Source organism: Eubalaena glacialis, chromosome 14 (genome assembly GCF_028564815.1).
Source record: "Eubalaena glacialis isolate mEubGla1 chromosome 14, mEubGla1.1.hap2.+ XY, whole genome shotgun sequence".
NCBI classification, from domain to species: Eukaryota; Metazoa; Chordata; class Mammalia; order Artiodactyla; family Balaenidae; genus Eubalaena; species Eubalaena glacialis.
The window spans coordinates 32,624,144-32,645,755 of record NC_083729.1 but is presented as its reverse complement, the minus strand read 5'-3'; the positions used below and the strand labels follow the sequence as shown (position 1 = coordinate 32,645,755).

The 21,612-nt window shown below is 40.8% G+C and overlaps 1 long non-coding RNA gene across 3 annotated transcripts in view; it reads right to left on the bottom strand.

Annotated features, from left to right (window-relative positions):
• Positions 1–21,612, bottom strand: part of LOC133105206 (uncharacterized) — a 194,949-nt gene that overhangs the window by 81,170 nt on the left and 92,167 nt on the right. For all 3 annotated transcript variants that reach the window (XR_009703814.1, XR_009703815.1, XR_009703816.1), the window contains exon 5: positions 1,531–1,784. This is a non-coding gene — a long non-coding RNA (uncharacterized LOC133105206). The remainder of the gene's footprint in view (positions 1–1,530; positions 1,785–21,612) is intronic.

The window sequence follows — 21,612 nt, the reverse complement described above, 5'->3', positions numbered from 1 at the left end:
AAAAGAATAAATAAAATAAAATTCAAAAAAAAAAAAAAGTTAAGTAACTTGCCCAAGGACATAAAGTTCAAAAGTAGCAGAGGCAGAATTTGAAGCCAGGACTGTCAGACTATAATAATGGTGGGCTCCCCATCTATAACAGGAAAAAGATCAGGGAAAGAGCACTTCTGTGGGGTGGGATAGGAAACAGCTTGCATTTCTACAGATTCCAGATACCTTAGTAGTTGGGACACCTTTTTCTCTTTGCTTGCCTCAGTCACTTTTCTGACTTAACTGTGTGCCAATAAGCATATGGGCGATGCTAAAGATAAACCAGCACCACCAATTTCCATTGCTACCTTCAAATATTGCCGTTCACAGTTTGCAAGGGGTGGGACCACTGTCTGTGGAATGCTGAGGAGGTGGCCAACTGTTGGGGGTTTGTTTACCATTGCTTTTGATGAGTCACGACGAGTTATGCATTATTCATAAACTGAAGGTTTGAAGAAAGTTCCCTTGTGCAATTTCTGCTCATTGGCTCCTCCAATACAAGACTGAAACAAATAGCAGCACATAATGAAGTATATGACCCCACCTGCACTTTCTAATAGTGTGGACTAATACCCCGAGAACCAGAAAGAAAGGCTGGAAGAGCAAGTTTTAATTCAGAGTCCTGCTGTGTATATGAAAAAATGAAAACTGGCCATACTGATAGATACATAACAGATTGGAAATAATCTGTTGACACCTGAAAATGCCAATATCCTTTATTTTTTCTTTATTTTTATTTTTTAATATTTATTTATTTATTTGGCTGCAGCACGCAGGATCTAGTTCCCTGACCAGGGATCGAACCAGGGTCCCCTGCATTGGGAGCGCAGAGTCTTAACCACTGGACCACCAGGGAAGTCCCATGAAAATTCCAATATCCTTTAAGGTGAAAAAATAAAAATGAAAACTACCTCAAGCAAGTGCCAGGAGTTAGCGCAGTTCCAACCAAAATGTGAAATAGCAGAAATCTGTCTTAGAGCCCTCAAACTCCCATTCTTTCCTCCTTTATTCCTCTAATGGTTCCCTCAACCTTTCCACTCCTCAAATACCTAGATTAAATTCTCTCTCTCTCTCCAAACTCCATTCAACAACCCACTCATTCGCCTTCAAACCAAGATACAAATGACTAATAGCAACTTAAAAAACTGCTCCTTCCCCTAGCATTTACACTTAAACTCAGTCAAAACCTTAAGAACAGGGACTACATTTTGTAGTGGCCATCAGTCACTTGTAGTTGTCCCAAAATCCTTTTTTATATCTTATAATGAAAATAGTATTCTTTGATATGTATATAAAATTGATGTGTGTCAATTTGACTGGGTCACAGAGTGACCAGATATTTGGTTTAAACATTACTTCTGGGTGTGTCTGCCAGGGTGCTTCTGGTTGAGATTAGCATTTGAATTGGTGGATTGAATAAAGCCAATTGCCCTCCCCCTTGTGGGTGGGGCTTTTGAAGGCCTGAGTAGGGTAAAAGGCTGAGTGAGAAAGAATTCTTACCCTCTGCCTAATGGTGTTTGAGCTGGGACATTGGTCTTTAGCCTTCAGACTCAGACTGGAACTCTATCATTGGCTCTCCTGGGTCTCCAGCTTAGCCTTCAGATTCAGACTGGAACTCTATCATTGGCTCTCCTGGGTCTCCAGCTTAGCCTTCAGATTCAGACTGGAACTCTATCATTGGTTCTCCTGGGTCTCCAGCTTGCCGACTGCAGATCTTGGGACCTTTCAGCTTCCATATTCACATAGGATAATTCCTGATAGATAGACAGAGAGATACATAGATACATAGATAGATAGATAGAATGATCTTATTGGTCTGTTTCTCTGGAGAAGCCAGACTAATACACATATGTATTCATTATAAAGTATTAGAAAAATAATAAATCCTGGGAATTCCCTGGCGGTCCAGTGGTTAGGACTCCACGATTTCACTGCCAAAGGTGCGGGTTCGATCCCTGGTGGGGGAACTAAGATCCTGCAAGCGGCACGGTGCAGGCAAAATAAATAAATAAATAACGAATCCTTGTGGGCCTACCACCCAATCCAAGAAGTAAATTCCTACTGCTCTTCCCTCTTCTATTCTCCAGGCTCCTTCTCAGATGTCCAAAAATATTTTGAACACCTTCTTAACATTTTGATAGTTCTTCACTCTGTAGCTCCTGTCTTCTCAACAACAAATAAACAAATAAAAAATTGTATTTCCCAGTTCTTGTGCAGGATACCTAGGGTGATTGACATTCCACCAATCAGATGCACCCGTATTAGACTGATTCAAAACCGAGTTGTACAGGGAAGAGGCACGGCAAGAGGCATTCATATTTCTGGCATGGAATGGAACCAGCAGTGTGGTGGCTTCCTGATCACAGCAGATGCTGTAACTCCTTTGGAAGGTCGTTTTGGAATGTGGAAGAGCACACTGGGGTTATTCCTGGAAGCTTACCTAAAGTCTGTTTCTTCAACATTTGTAATGCTTCTTTAAGCTCTATATCCCCGAAAAAATTCCTTTCTGCTTAAAGTAACCAGAGGAAATTCATTGATTACAAATAAAGAACTCTGACCAACACAACACTTGGACTATAAGTGGTTGCAATCAACAGATTTCAAGGACATGGAACATTAGATGGACTTATCTGACCTATTTGGGCTTGGAATAAGTATTGGGATATCATTAAATGATGGGACACTAGTAACCCATGGTATGTGAGATGGTAAAATAGCAATGTAAATGACTATCTTTTGTCATTTGGAATCAAGTGTCTACTGAAGCCATATTTTGGCTTCCCTTTTGATTGTTTTCCCACTTATTACATGGGGCTAAGGAATATAAAAATAGGGGTTGGGATGGCTGCCTCTATTAGCTTCTGTGAGCTTTTAAAAATGAAGACAGGCTAAAGAATTTAAATTCTCATACTAAAGTATTGTTAGAGAAACAGGGAGCTTTTAGGACTCCTCTAAAAGAATTTTTTATCTCTTAAAGTCACAGGGCTGTCATGGCCAAATGCAAAGCAAACACAGAGTCAGATCTGGCCGGTTACTGAATTTCAATGTAGGTTGAATTCATGTCCTCACTAGATGTCATATATGAAAGTCAGGGCATTATTTGGGAAAGGGGGCCACAAGAATTGGAATGAGGGCATTTGGGAGGATCCAGATGATTCTGAGTACCCTCAAACTCCACTGCACCTCTCTTACCAAAAGAAGCAGTCCTCTTCCCCTGTCTAAAGATGCTCATGTGGCCCTGCTTGAAGACCATATAGTGACCTCATCTGAGACAGTTATCGCCTACAGGAATTCCAGTTCTCCTGCCTTACACCTGTGATCCTTCATTCCCTGCAGACTTGTAACTAGCTCGAGATCTACCATGTCCTTAGGGGCCAATTTAAAAAGTCAAACGTGGAAGGAAAAGATTCACATGCCAAAAGAATTGCAAAATTTTGCTAAAATTAATATTGGCAAAAGCCTAGACAATATATTGGGTATTCTACTAGAAACATAATTTTATGGGCCAAATTATTAGCATGGATACACTAACCAGAGATTCTGCATTCATTCTCCTTAGCTCGAGCCAATTGTTAACTCGGTTGGTCAACTGAAACCCGGATTCCACTGTGGCCTAGCACTGAAGGAAGTTGAAATGCTATGACTCCAGAGACTTATGGAGATAAAAATATTGGAATGGATTTATCATACACAATATCTAGCATATACTGAAACGAAGACTAGAGACACTCCCTTTTCTAAGGCATTGGAGAAAACATTGATGAAGAGAGAACCAGAATCCTTGAAGAGTGCTTTGTTGAATTTCTACTGTACTCTGGGGATGAAGGTGGGAGATACTGCTATTAAAATTAGTTCCCTGATTTCAGCACGGTTGATGGATGTCCAGAGGGGCAGACACTAAATAGTAGGATTTAAGTGCCAGAAACAGAGTAGATACAGTGATTATAATAGCAGAATGATTTGACTTCCAGGGATCTTTTGATGGTGGCTAACCGATCACGGTGTTTCTAAAACTGAACTAGATAGGCAGCCTATGAGGGATGTACTTGACCTGTAAAACTGAAAAATTTTCTAAGCCTGGTGAACCTAGACTTAAACCATCATACCTGACTTAAATCATCACTAGAGAATCTTGGCCTATTTTCTAATATCCAGACTCTCAATTCAGTGAATGAAAAGGAGAAACCTTGAGGAAGGACATTGTAAGAACCTATGAAAATCTTCCTCTATCCCTTCACCAAAAGTACCTGCATACATTTACCAACGTAACTGTGTACTACAGAAAGGGAAATATACCTTTCACAAATTATCGACATGGCTTTGGATTTGTGCTAACCCGTAAGGACCCAGAATGTCACCGTTCCCCCACACACGTGCAGAGCAGAGCCTTACCTATGGGGATCCAGTGACAAATGAAGTTTGAGTCCAAGTCCATCTCATGGTGGGAACAAAGTTTCTGTTAATCCAACCTCTGGTTATTTGCCCTAGTTCCTGAATTACAGTCTGAATGGATAAATCTGGTAAATAGCAGAATCCTCACATTGGCTTCCTGACCCAAAGTGAGCACTATTGTGACCGTCTCTTCCTAAGAAAATAGTAAACCAAAAGTAACGCTATATTTTTAAGAGAAGTCTGGACATGAGTTCTACCATCAAAAAAACCTAAAGGAATGGTGATTTCTATTATGTCCTCATTTAACTCACATGCTTAACATGTGTAGTGACTAGCTGGATCTTAGAGCATGATAGTGGATTATCAAAAGCTTAATCAGTAACCTCTGTTGCTACCACTCTACCTAAAGCTGTCTGTACTGAAGCAAACTGACAGCACTCTGGCCATCTAGTATGCAGTCATTACGGCTACAAATGCTTTTCTCTCTATCACAATAAGCCTAAAATACCAGAAGCAATTTGCTTTCACCCACAGGCAAAGAATCTTCATGTCCTGCCTCTGAGGTACACCGATTCTCTATGCTTCTTTTACATGTGAGAAAAAGGAACTTCTATCTTGTATAAGTATTATTATTTCAGGTTTCCTATACTAAGAGCTAAACAAAACTCCTGACAACCTATGGTCACCTAATCTATGACAAAGGAGGCCAGAATATACAATGGAAAAGACAGCCTCTTCAGTAAGTGGTGCTGGGAAAACTGGACAGCTACATGTAAAAGAATGAAATTAGAACACTCCCTAACACCATGCACAAAAATAAACTCGAAATGGATTAAAGACCTAAATGTAAGGCCAGACACTATAAAACTCTTAGAGGAAAACATAGGCAGAACACTCTATGACATAAATCACAGCAAGATCCTTTTTGACGCACCTCTTAGAGAAATGGGAATAAAAACAAAAATAAACAAATGGGACCTAATGAAACTTAAAAGCTTTTGCACAGCAAAGGAAACCATAAACAAAATGAAAAGACAACCCTCAGAATGGGAGAAATATTTGCAAACGAACCAACTGACAAAGGATTAATCTCCAAAATATACAAACAGCTCATGCAACTCAATATCAAAAAAACAAACAACCCAACCAAAAAATGGGCAGAAGACCTAAATAGACATTTCTCCAAGGAAGACATACAGATGACCAAGAGGCACATGAAAAGATGCTCAACATCACTAATTGTTAGAGAAATGCAAATCAAAACTACAATGAGGTATCACCTCACACCGGTCAGAACGGCCATCATCAAAAAATCTACAAACAATAAATGCTGGAGAGGGTGTGGAGAAAAGGGAACCCTCTTGCACTGTTGGTGGGAATGGAAATTGATACAGCCACTATGGAGAGCAGTACGGAGGTTCCTTAAAAATCTAAAAATAGGGCTTCCCTGGTGGCGCGGTGGTTGAGAGTCTGCCTGCCAATGCAGGGGACACGGGTTCGAGCCCTGGTCTGGGAAGATCCCACATGCTGCGGAGCAACCGGGCCCGTGAGCCACAATTACTGAGCCTGTGCGTCTGGAGCCTATGCTCCGCAACAAGAGAGGCTGCGATAGTGAGAGGTCCGCGCACTGCGATGAAGAGTGGCCCCCGCTCGCAGCAACTAGAGAAAGCCCTCGCACAGAAACGAAGACCCAACACAGCCAAAAATAAATAAATAAATTTATTTAAAAAATGGTAGAGATGATCTCATTTTCAAAGCAGAAAGAGAGACACAGATGTAGAGAACACACGTATGGCTACTAAGGGGGAAGGGGGGGTGGGATGAATTTGGAGATGGTGATTGACATATATACACTATTGATACTATGTATAAAATAGATAACTAATGAGAACCTACTGTATAGCACAGGGAACTCTATCCAATGCTCTGTGGTGACCTAAATGGGAAGGAAATCCAAAAAAGAGGGGCTATATGTATACCTATAGCCGATTCACTTTGCTGTACAGTAGAAACTAACACAACATTGTAAAGCAACTATACTCCAATAAAAATTAAAACAAAACAAAAACAAAAACACCCCCAAAACTCCTAACAGAAATACGGACCATGTCAAAATTCACACTGTACTCAGTGGATGTGGAAAGAAGGATTTGGAGCTATTTGGGCCTTTCCTATACGATAAATGCCCAAGAATGAGAACTTAGAGTCAGATTATTTTTCTTGAAGGTGATTAGAAAGACTGTATTAATTTTAACATTTCACATGCTGCTGGTCCACACACAGTCGATTTAGATGGTAGATCATTCAAACATTCTAAGTTTGTTTGGCTTTTTAATCCATCAAAGTGGTGGTTAGGCTGAACAACTGACAAGTTGTTCCATGAGACTGACAAGTCAATTCTAACCAAGCCTTGAATAGACTCAGTCTGTGAGACTCAACTGCTTTTGATTAACAAAATGTCCTCATTTCCACCATATAACAGCAATTTTTAAAGTTTTGTTTTTTAATGTAGACATAGCCACAGACATATTCGTTTTCTCTTGGTTCTGGAACAAATACAAAATTTGCTAGTTTAACTGAAAGCTTAATCTCTCTAGACCTCAGTAGTGAAAGAATAATAACACTACACCCACTATAAATTCCATCAGTAGAGGAGTTATGAAGACAAATGAGGCCACATTGGGTCAATTTCCTGTTTTATGTAAATCTAAAACAAAGTCAGAGTCACACGGGATTAGAACCATAGGCACTGTTTTTTAGATTCCCAGAAGAAAGTCACTTTATCAACATAAACTTGGCACAATTTTGAAACATAACAGCATCCATCTCATTGGCCCATTGACTTGCTGTAGTAAGTTGTGGTATTTTCCTTATTTTATGCCTAGAGTCACAGAAAGATTAATGTTACAAGTTAAACAAACAGTGTGATATTTACAGCTTAGTATGTTGGTGAATATTGAAGTTCTTTCCTAGGTCCAGCTTCCTGAGGACCACAGGAGAAGGTCACTCATGTGCTATGCAGACAGTGCACTTTTCCTAATGTTTAGTCCACAGATTAATATCCATGTTCAAAAGCAGGAGAGACAAGGAAATCTACCATCTGTTATTAGGAGCAGGGGTATATAGTGGTGAATCAATTTCGAGAATATACTGCTTATGAATAAGAAAGAAGATCTGTACCCAGCTCTGGGTCAGAAACAAGCATGGATTTAATAGATGAGAAGGCAGCAGTGAAATATCACTTCCAGAGGGATCTGCTGGATTCTGAATTTTCAAAATATCATCTCCATCAAGGAGTCTTGTTGAGAATGTCAGCTACATGCTGGAGGATATAAGAGCCACTGAGGCCCTTGAGAAGCTTTATTTCTATGACACTGGGGAAGAAGGGAGTGAATCCTAGGTGATGCTGTGACGTGAGTATTGTGGGACCCTTTTTCAGAGCTGGTAGCATAATGAACACATAGACTCTAGGTTATCCGTGAAGAGTAACAGAATATGCCACCCTGAAATATGCCACTTTGACACATTGATTATTTTGAGCTGAAGACAGTTGGGAAGAATAAGACACAAAAAAAGTTCTCTGCCCTGCCCTTATTTGCCTAAAAGCAGGATAAAAATTTGTCAAGGTTCCCCCTCTCTCCTCTCTTCCAGGAAAGACAGAAGTTAACCATCAGAGACAACCCTAGACCCTTATCTGCCTAGAGACAGCACCAGAGGAATCTACATAACAAACTTAACTAATTAGCCCTTATCTTCTCCTAGTCCCTCTATATAGTTACATTCCCCAACTTCCCCCCACCACCAGAAATTCAAAGTCCCTTTCCTTTGTCCTGTCATTTCTCTAAAAATGTATTGTTCTTTTGTTAAGATGCAATATAAGCCCAAGTTCTAACCACCTCTTTGAGTTACTCATCTCTGAGGACTCCCATGTGTATGCACAGGTTAATAAGCTTCTGCTTGTTTTCTCTTGTTAATCTGTCTTGGGTCAATCTAATTTGCAGAGCCCCAGCTGAAGAACCTAGGAGGGTAGAGAGAAAAAGAATTTTGTTCCTCCCCTATACCTAGATTAGGCCACCAAGCAGTCAGCTGTCACACATATAGGAACACTCACCATGGATCAGAAACTGGACTATGACAGAAGATACCCACGGGGTAAGACACGGAGCCCACGGTGAACTCACAATCCAGTAGAGGCGACAAATGTGCAAGCCAGCCATGAACAAGAGTTTTCAGTCTCCACCTAACCCTCACTCCACACACATACACACATAGAAAATGCTGTCTTTCTCTGCCCACTGGTCCCTCCCTGGCCCTTGGAGAAGTATGCAGCTTTCCCAAACAGTTCCAGAACTCTGGGGATTCAGTCTTGGAGGAAGAAAAGGTACAGACTTAAGGAGAGGATCTGCTTATGAAGAGAGACCGGACAGATGTACCAATAAATGGACGCAAGGAGAAGAGTAGGCAAGAGGGAGGAGAGAGAGATGCAGCAGGTGAAGTATTAGGAGCTCCAGAGCACTGTGCAAGTAGAGAGAATCGGAGAAGAAAGATGAAAGGGCTTCAAGAGATGCTGCTGGGTGTCCTGGTCCTCATTCCTTTTCAAATTGTTTGGCAACTCTAAGGTAAAGTTGGACTTCCTCTTCATTGCTTTGGCCTATTTGGGCTGTTTCTTTTTATTCTGTGTCCTTGCAGAGATTGGACCACCTGGGACCTCAGGAGCAGGACTCAGCTTCCCCCCTGGATGGAAACCCTCTATACATGAGCCCAGAGGGCACTTTTCACCAAAGCTGCCGAAGAACAATAGTGCAAAGAGCAGAGGTTGAACAGGATCAAGCCATAATAGTCATTTGTAGAAAACTGGAAAGCCCAATAAACATTGACAACACAACACCATAGTCAATGCTACCAAATATGGGAGAATGCATGTTAAGGAGGCAATGTGCCAGCCAGAGAACCAACCTGGGCAGTAGAGCAGCTTCTCAAACTGTAACCAAACACAATCACCTGCGGATCTGATTAAAATGCAGATTCTGCACTTCACACCCATTAGGATAGCTACTATCAAAAATAAACACAAACAAAAAACCCAGAAAATAACAAGTGTTAGCAAGAAAAGAGAGATGCTGGAATGCTTGTACACTGTTGGTGGAAATGTAGAGTGGTGCACCTTCTATGGAAAACAGTATGGTGGGTCCTGAAACTTTAGAAAATAGAACTGCTCTATAATCCAGCAATTCCACTTCTGGATACACCCAGAAGAATTGAAAGCAAGGTCTCGAGGAGATATCTGTATGCCCATATTCACAGTAGCACTATTCATGATAACCAAGAAGTGGAAGCAACTCAAATGCCCACCGACAGATGAATGGATAAATAAGCTGTGGTATATACATACAATGGAACTTTACTCAGCCTTAAAAAGGAAGGAAATTCTGACACATGCTACAATATAGATGAACCTTGAGGCATTAAGCTAAGTGAAATAAGCCAGTCACATAAACACAAACACTGTATGATTTCACTTATATGAAGTACCTGGAAGAGTCGAATTCATAGAGAAGAGAAGTAGAATGGTGGTGTATGGTCAGGCCACTCAAGATGGCTATTCTCTCGCTCTCTCTTGTACATCCCCTGCTCGACCAGTCACTGCAGCACCTACACTCTGCTCATGTGAAACGGTGCTCGCCCCCTGCCCAGCTAGTGATGATTCTAATCCTTAAACCAGAACAGCCACCCTCGTGATAATTGTTGACCTGAGGGGTTGTGAGGGATGCGTCTCAGCTGCTGGTTTCCCTGGTAACTGATAAGCCAACCTGACATCAATTCCCGCTATAAATGGTAGTCTCCTCCCCCAAGTAACAAAGGTTGCTGCCATGTTCTACCTGCCATCTGCCATACATGGTGAGATGTCGCTCCAGGACCCTTGTTTTGGACGTGTAAGATGCCCTGTCCAATAAATCATGGATGTCTCTGTTGCTGTCTCTTTAGTTTCAAGGCTGGGCAACTACAAAGCTTGCAGGCCTGCAGAGTGCAGCCCACACAGAGCCTGGAGAATGGGAAGTTGTTGTTTAATGGATATAGAGTTTCAGTTTTGCAAAATGAAAACAATTCTGGAGATTGATTGCACAATAATGTGAATATACTTAGCAGTATTAAACTGTACACTTAAAAATGATTAAGATGGTAAATTTTATGTTATGTGTACAGTTGACCCTTCATATCCATGGATTCCATATCCACAGATTCAACCAAAGGTGGATTGAAAATATTTGGGAAAAAATTCCAGAAAGTTCCAAAAAGCAAAGCTTGAATTTGCCACTCACCAACAACTATTTACATAGCATTTACATTGTATTAGGTATTATAAGTAATCTAGAGATGATTTAAAGTATACTGGAGGGTGTGTGTAGGTTATATGCAAATACTACACCATTTTATGTAAGGGACTTGAGCCTTTGCAGATTTTGGTATCAGCAGGGTTCCTGGAACCAATCCCTTTCAGATACTGAGGGATAACTGTATTTTACCACAATTTAAAAAAAAATTATATGCAAATTCTGATTCTAAGATCTGGAGTGGGGCTAGAGATTGTGCATTTCTGGGGGATCTCTTTAAAATTCCAAAGCCCAGGCTACACCCCAGACCCATTCAATCACAACCTCTGGGGGTGGATCCCAGGCATAGGCGGGTTTTGAAGCTTCCCCAGGTGATTCCTATGTGCAGTCATGTTTGGGAACCATTATTCTCCACTGAATTGGTTTTCACAAAGGATCCACCTCACTCTCTTCTAGTAAAGAACTGATTGAACAGGGACCCCAGAACAGGGACTCTCCATCCAGGCTGCACTTCAGAAGCATTTGAGGAACATTTAAAAACACTTGCACTTTGGTGCCACCATCTCCCACGTCCCAAGAAGTTTAATTGGTCTGGAGGAAGGCTTGGGCAGATTTTAAAGCTCCTCAGGTGATTCCAGTTGAAAACTCTTAGCTGAGATGTTTCCTATTAACTGCGGCCTCTGCTTAGCCCACCTCTCTGCTCTCTGATCTAGCCACCTGCTCAGACACTGCCCTTTACCTGTCCTCTGTGCATCCCACACTCTGACATTGGTTTGATTATCCTAGTATTACAGTGTGGTTGATGATTAAGGGAGCACAGTACCAACTAATCAAGTGTATCCGGCAGGCACTGAATGCTGTCAGAAATCACCAATCTACTTTTGTGCCAATTAGCTTCGTGCCCAGAAAATTTTGATCTAAACCATCCACTTTACCCTCACAAATGCGTTCATTCCTTACAAAAGTCACAGAAAAGGTGCTTGGTTCATGCAACTTGTCCTAAAATGGGAGTAGGATGGGTAAGGGATTTGGAGAATATATATGTGTCAACTTCCCTGGACCACAGGGTGCCCCTGATATGTGTTGAAACATTATTTCTGGGTGTGTCTCTGAGGATGTTTCCAGATGAGATTAACATTTGAATTTGTAGATTGAGTAAAGCAGATTGTCCTCCCCAGTGTGGGTGGGCCTCATCTAATCAATTGAAGGCCTGCATAGAACAAAAGGATGAGTAAGAACAAATTTTCTCTCTCTGCCTGACTGCCTTTGAACTGGGACATTGATCTTCTCTTGCCTTCAGACTCGAACTTGGACTGGAATTTACTTATACCATCAGCTCTTCTGCTTCTCAGGGCCTTCAGACTTGCATTGGAACTATACCATTGGCTCTCCTGGGTCTGGACTCCTCAGTCTCCATAAGTGTGTGAGCCAACTCCTATATATACGTATGTATGAATTATATATGTTTGTATATGTATGAGTGTGTATACCTGTATGCACCTGTGCCCTAGTAGTATTTCATTCATTCATTCATCACTTAAAAACATATATTTATTGAAAGCCTACTATATGCTGGACACAGTTCAACATGCTTGAATAAAATCAGCATGCACTCTCCCAGCTCTGGAGGCCTCTCTTTCCCAGATTAGTAGAGAACTCCAAATACCTGTACCTTATATACGAGACACAGATTCTATAGATTAGTATCAGTGCTGGTCAGCAGAACTTCAGCAATCAGGCACCATATTAAGTCCCTGCCTGCCATCTCTGATGTGAGACCCAGAGGTTCCTGCCACCTCTGGGGTACAGTGTCAGGCAGGGCTAAGGAGAAAACGTACTTTATAAACACTGATTGCTTCTTGTTACACCTTGCTAATGTAATCTGTGTTGCAGATTAGAATTAGCATAATATTTTCGGAAACGCTGGGCGAAAATGGTCTGAGCTGCAGTGCTGTTTGTGGTTTGGGTTCTGTTCTTCAGGAAGTTGTTTTAGGAAGGGCATAGCAAGACCTTGTATTTTCTTGCCAGAGTTTTAAGAGAGAACAACTTCTTCGCCCTTTTCTTCTTCAAATAATAAATCATGAGTAATAAGCTACATCACTGCGTCATGTATGACTGCTCCTGGCCAAAGAACATTTAACAAAATTCTGATAAGTCACAAGGTTTTTTTGGTTTGTTTGGTTGGTTTTTTTTCCAAGTTCTTTCTGACCTTTCAGATCAAAACTGTGACTAACAGCAATGTTTGGGACAATTCCATTTATGGTGCACTATTTGTAAAGAACCTAAGCCATGGCCTTCCTAGAAATAGGAGCTTATACACACCTACACATAAGTACAACTCTTCCAAGCACTAGTTTTCTGCTGATTACATGTGAGTCTCTCTCATCTGCTGTATTTTACTACAAATCCCTTGCAGGCAGAGGCCGTGCCTGCTCAATAGGACATATTTCATGCCTGCTGGCCTGTTGGAATTTTGTGGCTCTTGGAATATTGTTCACTCTCACCTCCTTTAAGTTCAGACTATGAAAGAGACACTAGCTACTGATTCTCCAGTCAACCTTTAATACAGAGGGGTCAATGGCACTTGCTGGGTCCTCGGAAAATTCCTGTTGAGTGCGTCAGGGAGATGCTTCAGTCCATCTGTAGCCTTAGCTTGGTCTAAATCTCCACTCTGAATGTGGCTCACTCTCTCAGACTCGCCAGCCCCTCCCCTGCTGAAAGACATCCCACATTCTGATGTCAGCTTGAACACCCTGGACTGGGTCTCCATGTCACTTCTCTTGAATCCCCTAATTCCCACACCTCTTTCCTGAAAACATTGTTTCCTGACTAGGATGTTAGCTGTCAGGTTCACTCAAAAGTAAAATGAGGGGGCACCTTCAAGATGGTGGAGGAGTAAGACGTGGAGATCACCTTCCTCCCCACAAATACATCAAAACTGTATCTACATGTGGAACAACTCCTACAGAACACCTATTGAACGCTGGCAGCTCAGACTTCCCAAAAGGCAAGAAACTCCCCACATACCTGGGCAGGGTAAAAGAAAACAGGAAAAACAGAGACAAAAGAATAGGGACGGGACCTGCACCAGTGGGAGGGAGCTGTGAAGGAGGAAAAGCTTCCACACAATAGGAAGGCCCTTCACTGGCAGAGACTGTGGGTGGTGGGGGGAGAAGCTTCGGAGCCACGGAGGAGAGCTCAGCAACAGGGGTGCGGAGGGCAAAGTGGAGAGATTCCCGCACAAAGGATTGGTGCCAGCCAGCACTCACCAGCCTGAGAGGCTTGTCTGCTCACCAGCTGGGACGGGCGTGGGCTGGGAGCTGAGGCTCGGGCTTTGGAGGTCAGATCCCAGGGAGAGGACTGGGGTTGGCTGCGTGAACACAGCATGAAGGGGGCTAGTGCGCTACAGCTAGCCAGGAGGGAGTCCGGGAAAAAGTCTGGAACTGCCTAAGAGGCAAGAGACCATTGTTTCGGGGTGCGTGAGGAGAGAGGATCCAAAGCACCGTCTAAACGAGCTCCAGAGACAGGTATGAGTCGCAGCTACCAGCACAGACACCAGAGATGGGCATGAAACACTAAGGCTGCTGCTGCAGCCACCAAGAAGCCTGTGTGCAAGCACAGGTCACTATCCACACCTCCCCTGCCGGGAGCCTGTGCAGCCTGCCACTGCCAGGGTCCCGTGATCCAGGGACAACTTCCCCAGAAGAACACATGGTGCGTCTCAGGCTGTAGCAACGTCACGCTGGCCTCTGCCTCCACAGGCTTTCCCCGCATTTGGACCCCTCCCTCCCCCCAGCCTGAGTGAGCCAGAGCCCCCTAATCAGCCGCTCCTTTAACCCCATCCTATCTGGGTGGGGAACAGATGCCCTCAGGGGACCTACATGCAGAGGCAGGGCCAAATCCAAAGCTGATCCCCAGGAGCTGTGCGAACAAAGAAGAGAAAGGGAAGTCTCCCAGCAGCGTCAGGAGCAGCGGATTAAATCCCCACAATCAACTTGATGTACCCTGTATCTGTGGAATACCTGAATAGACAATGAATCATCCCAAAATTGAGGAGGTGGACTTTGGGAGCATCTGTAGACTTGGGGTTTGCTTTCTGCATCTAATTTGTTTCTGGTTTTATGTTTATCTTAGTTGAGGATTTAGAGCGTATTATCATTGGTAGATTTGTTTATTGATTTGGTTGCTCTCTTCCAGTTTTTATTTTTTTATATATATATATATTTTTCCTTTTTCTCTTTTTGTGAGTGCGTATGTGTATGATTCTTTGTGTGATTTTGTCTGTACAGCTTCGCTTTTGCCATTTGTCCTAGGGTTCTGACTGTCCATTTTTTTTGTTTGTTTTTCTTGTTTTTTTTAGCATAGTTTTTAGCGCTTGTTATCACTGGTGGATTTGTTTTTTGGTTCAGTTGCTCTCTTCTTTCTTTCTCTCTCTTTTTTTATTTTTTTATTTTAAATATTTTTTTTCTATTTTAATAACTTTCTTTTCTTTCCTTTCCTTTCTTTCTTTCTTTCTTTTTCTCTCTTTTCTTCTGAGCCATGTGGCTGACAGGGTCTTGGTGCTCTGGCCGGGTGTCAGGCCTGAGCCTCTGAGGTGGGAGAGCAGAGTTCAGGACATTGGTCCACCAGAGACCTCCCGGCCCCATGTAATATCAAACGGCAAAAGCTCTCCCAGAGATCTCCATCTCAGCACTAAGACCCAGATCCACTCAACGACCTGCAAGATACAGTGCTGGACACCCTATGCCAAGCAACTAGCAAGACAGGAACACAAACCCACACATTAGCAGACAGCCTGCCTAAAATCGTAATAAGTTCACAGACACCCCAAAAAACACCACCAGATGTGGTCCTGCCCACCAGAAAGACAAGATCCAGCCTCATCCACCAGAACACAGGCACCAGTCCCCTCTACCAGGAAGCCTACATAACCCACTGAACCAACCTTAGCCACCGGGGGCAGACACCCAAAACAACGGGAACTACAAACCTGCAGCCTGCAGGCTGCTAAAGAAGATCCCAAACACAGTAAGTTAAGCAAAATGAGAAGACAGAGAAACACAAAGCAGATGAAGGAGCAAGGTAAAAACCCACCAGACCAAACAAATGAAGAGGAAATAGGCAGTCTACCTGAAAAAGAATTCAGAGTAATGATAGTAAAGATGATCCAAAATCTTGGAAATAGAATGGAGAAAATACAAGAAACTTTTAACAAGGACCTAGAAGAACTAAAGGGCAAACAAACAATGATGAACAACACAATAAATGAGATTAAAAATTCTCTAGAAGGAATCAATAGCAGAGTAACTGAGGCAGAAGAATGGATAAGTGACCTGGAAGATAAAATAGTGGAAATGACTACCACAGACCAGAATAAAGAAAAAAGAATGGAAAGAATTGAGGACAATCTCAGAGAACTCTGGGAAAACACTAAACACAGCAACGTTTGAATTATAGGAGTCCCAGAAGAAGAAGAGAAAAAAAAAAGGGACTGAGAAAATATTTGAAGAGATTATAGTTGAAAACTTCCCTAATATGGGGAAGGAAATAGTCAGTCAAGTCCAGGAAGCACAGAGAGTCACATACAGGAAAAATCCAGGGAGAAACACGTCAAGACACACATTAATCAAACTATCAAAAATTACATACAAAGAAAAATATTAAAAGCAGCAAGGGAAAAGCAACAATTTACATACAAGGGAATCCCCATAAGGTTAACAGCTGATCTTTCAGCAGAGCTCTGCAAGCCAGAAGGGACTGGCAGGACATATTTAAAGTGATGAAAGGGAAATAGCTACAAGCAAGATTACTCTACCCAGCAATGATCTCATTCAGATTCAACGGAGAAATTAAAACCTTTACAGATAAGCAAAAGCTAAGAGAATTCAGCACCACCAAACCAGCTCTACAACAAATGCTAAAGGAACTTCTCTAGGCAGGAAACACAACAGAAGGAAAAGACTTACAATAAGAAACAGAAAACAATTAAGAAAATGGTAATAGGAACATACATATTGAAAACTACTTTAAATGTAAATGGATTAAATGCTCCAACCAAAAGACATAGACTGGCTGAATGGATACAAAAACAAGACCCATACATATGCTGTCTACAAGAGACCCACTTCAGACCTAGGGACACATACAGACTGAAAGTGAGGGGATGGAAAACGATATTCCATGCAAATGGAAATCAAAAGAAACCTGGAGTAGCAATTCTCATATCACGCAAAATAGACTTTAAAATAAAGACTATTACAAGAGACAAAGAAGGACACTACATAATGATCAAGGGATCAAACCAAAAAGAAGATATAACAATTGTAAATATTTATGCACCCAACATAGGAGCACCTCAGTACATAAGGCAAATGCTAACAGCCATAAAAGGGGAAATCGACAGTAACACAATCAGAGTAGGGGACTTTAACACTCCACTTTCACCAATGGACAGATCATACAAAATGAAAATAAATAAGGAAATACAAGCTTTACATGACACATTAAACAAGATGGACTTAACTGATATTTATAGGACATTCCATCCAAAAACAGCAGATTACACTTTCTTCTCAAGTGCTCATGGAACATTCTCCATGGTAGATCATATCTTGGGTCACAAATCAAGCCTTGGTAAATTTAAGAAAATTGAAATCGTATCAAGTATCTTTTCTGAACACAAGACTATGAGACCAGATATCAATTACAGGAAAAAATCTGTAAAAAATACAAACACATGGAGGCTAAAAAGTACACTACTAAATAACGAAGAGATCACTGAAGAAATCAAAGAGGAAATTAAAAAATACCTAGAAACAAATGACAATGAAAACACGACGACCCAAAACCTATGGGATGCAGCAAAAGCAGTTCTAAGAGAGAAGTTTATAGCAGTACAATCCTACCTCAAGAAACAAGAAACATCTCAAATAAACAACCGAAACTTACACCTAAAGCAACTAGAGAAAGAACAACAAAAAACCCTAAAGTTAGCGAAGGAAAGAAATCATAAAGATCAGATCAGAAATAAATGAAAAAGAAATGAAGGAAATGATAGCAAAGATCAATAAAACTAAAAGTTGGTTCTTTGAGAAGATAAACAAAATTGATAAACCATTAGCCAGACTTATCAAGAAAGAAAGGGAGAAGACTGAAATCAATAGAATTACAAATGAAAAGGAGAAGTAACAACTGACACTGCAGAAATACAAAGGATCACGAGAGATTACTACAAGCAACTATATGCCAATAAAATGGACAACCTGGAAGAAATGGACAAATCCTTAGAAAAGCACAACCCTCTGAGACTGAACCAGGAAGAGATAGAAAATATGAACAGACCAATCACAAGCACTGAAATTGAAACTGTGATTAAAAATCTTCCAACAAACAAAAGCCCGGGACCAGAAGGCTTCACAGGCGAATTCTATCAAACATTTACAGAGGAGCTAACACCTATCCTTTTCAAACTCTTCCAAAATATAGCAGAGGGAGGAATACTCCCTAACTCATTCTACGAGGTCACCATCACCCTGATACAAAAACCAGACAAAGATGCCAGAAAAAAAGAAAACTACAGGCCAATATCACTGATAAACGTAGATGCAAAAATCCTCAACAAAATACTAGCAAACAGAATCCAACAGCACATTAAAAGGATCATACACCATGACCAAGTGGGGTTTATCCTAGGAATGCAAGGATTCTTCAACATACACAAATCAATCAATGTGATACACCATATTAACAAATTGAAGGAGAAAAAGCACATGATCATCTCAATAGATGCAGAAAAAGCTTTCGACAAAATTCAACACCCATTTATGATCAAAACCCTCCAGAAAGTAGGCATAGAGGGAATTTACCTCAATATAATAAAGGCCATATATGACAAACCCACAGCCAACATCATTCTAAATGGTGAAAAACTGAAACCATTTCCACTAAGATCAGGAAGAAGACAAGGTTGTCCACTCTCACAACTATTATTCAACATGGTTTTGGAAGTTTTAGCCACAGCAATCAGAGAAGAAAAAGTAATAAAAGGAATCCAAATTGGAAAAGAAGAAGTAAAACTGTCACTGTGTGCAGATGACATGATACTATACACAGAGAATCCTAAAGATGCTACCAGAGGACTACTAGAGCTAATCAATGAATTTGGTAAAGTTGCAGGATACAAAATTAATGCACAGAAATCTCTTGCATTCCTATACACTAATGATGAAATACCTGAAAGAGAAATTAAAGAAACACTCCCATTTACCTTTGCAACAAAAAGAATAAAATACCTAGGAATAAACCTACCTAAGGAGACAAATGACCTGTATGCAGAAAGCTATAAGACACCGATGAAAGAAATTAAAGATGATACAAACAGATGGAGAGATATACCATGTTCTTGGATTGGAAGAATCAACGTTGTGAAAATGACTCTACTACCCAAAGCAATCTACAGATTCAATGGAATCCTTATCAAACTATCAATGGCATTTTTCACAGAACTAGAACAAAAAATTTCACAATTTGTATGGAAACACAAAAGACCCTGAATAGCCAAAGCAATCTTGAGAAAGGAAAACGGAGCTGGAGGAATCAGGCTCTCGGACTTCAGGCTATACTACAAAGCTACAGTAATCAAGACAGTATGGCACTGGCACAAAAACAGAAATATAGATCAATGCAACAGGATAGAAAGCCCAGAGATAAACCCACACACATATGGTCACCCTGTCTTTGATAAAGGAGGCAAGGATATACAATGGAGAAAAGACAGTCTCTTCAATAAGTGGTGCTGGGAAAACTGGACAGGTATATGTAAAAGAATGAAATTAGAACACTCCCTAACACCATACAGAAAAATAAACTCAAAATGGATTAAAGACCTAAATGTAAGGCCGGACACTATAAAACTCTTAGAGGAAAACAAAGGCAGAACACTCTATGACATAAATCACAGCAAGATCCTTTTTGAGCCACCTCCTAGAGAAATGGAAATAAAAACAAAAATAAACAAATGGGACCTAATGAAACTTAAAAGCTTCTGCACAGCAAAGGAAACCATAAACAAGACGAAAAGGCAACCCTCAGAATGGGAGAAAATATTTGCAAATGAAGCGACTGACAAAGGATTAATCTCCAAAATTTACAAGTAGCTCATGCAGCTCAATATCAAAAAAACAAACAACCCAATCCAAAAATGGGCAGAAGACCTAATTAGACATTTCTTCAAAGAAGATATACAGATTGCCAACAAACATGAAAGGATGCTCAACATCGCTAATCATTAGAGAAATGCAAATCAAAACTACAATGAGGTATCACCTCACACCAGTCAGAATGGCCATTATCAAAAAATCTACAAACAATAAATGCTGGAGTTGGTGTGGAGAAAAGGGAACACTCTTGCACTGTTGGTGGGAATGTAAATTGATACAGCCACTATGGAGAACAGTATGGAGGTTCCTCAAAAAAACTGAAAATAAAACTACCATATGACCCAGCAATCCCACTCCTGGGCATATACCCTGAGAAAACCATAATTCAAAAAGAGTCATGTACCACAATGTTCATTGCAGCTCTATTTACAATAGCCAGGACATGGAAGCAACCTAAGTGTCCATCGACAGATGAATGGATAAGAAGATGTGGTACATATATACAATGGAATATTACTCAGCCATAAAAAGAAACGAAATTGAACTATTTGTAGTGAGGTGGATGGACCTAGAGTCTGTCATACAGAGTGAAGTATGTCAGAAAGAGATAAACAAATACAGTATGCTAACACATATATATGGAATCTTAAAAAAAAAAAAAGAAAAGGTTCTGAAGGACCTAGGGGCAGGACAGGAATAAAGATGCAGACATAGAGGATGGACTTCAGGACATGGGGAGGGGGAAGGGTAAGCTGGGACGAAGTGAGAGAGTGGCATGGACATATATACACTACCAAATGTAAAACAGATAGCTAGTGGGAAGCAGCCGCATAGCACAGGGAGATCAGCTCGGTGCTTTGTGACCACCTAGAGGAGTGGGATAGGGAGGGTGGGAGGGAGATGCAAGAGGAAGGAGATATGGGGATACATGTATATGTATAGCTGATTCACCTTGTTATACAGTAGGAACTAACACAACATTGTAAAGCAATTATACTCCAATAAAGATGTTAAAAAAAAAAAAGAAGCAAAATGAGGCCTTGAACCAAAAAACCTAATTAAGCTTGTAATTTTTCTGATGGTAGAACCAAGAGATGAAGCTGTGGTTTTGATTTTTCCCCATGTGTAGAAACAGGAAGATGTAGATTACTATGCTCCCGACTGACTCTGGGAAACCATTTCTCTCCCTGAGATTGGCGTTGACTATGAATACCCCTTATTAACCCCACTTTCACTTTTCCCTGATTTTAGATAGTTCCATCTTTGCTATTGCACGTTAATTATAAAGAAAGGTGATGAATTTTTTCTTAAGTACTTAGGGGAGGTTCAAATTTTCAACTTGCAAAGTACTTGAGATTAGGATGCATGAATTGCATCGTATGGAAAGTTCAAGGTAACTTTATTTTGTGCAACTGATATTTTCGTGTTTTCCCCCATTAGAATATCCCCATTATTTTTCTCTCCATATAAAAATAGTACTTGCTCATTTTAAAAAATAATCAAGCAGTATAAGACTGTGTACACAAAGAAATGAAAATTATCTACAATCTCACCATCCAATAACTTCTGTGAATTTTTTTAAATTGAGATATAGTTCACACACTATAAAATTTATCCTTTTAAAGTGAACAATTAAGAGGTTTTCAGTATATTCACAAGATTGGGCAATCATCACCGGTATCTAGCTCCAGAAGTTTTTC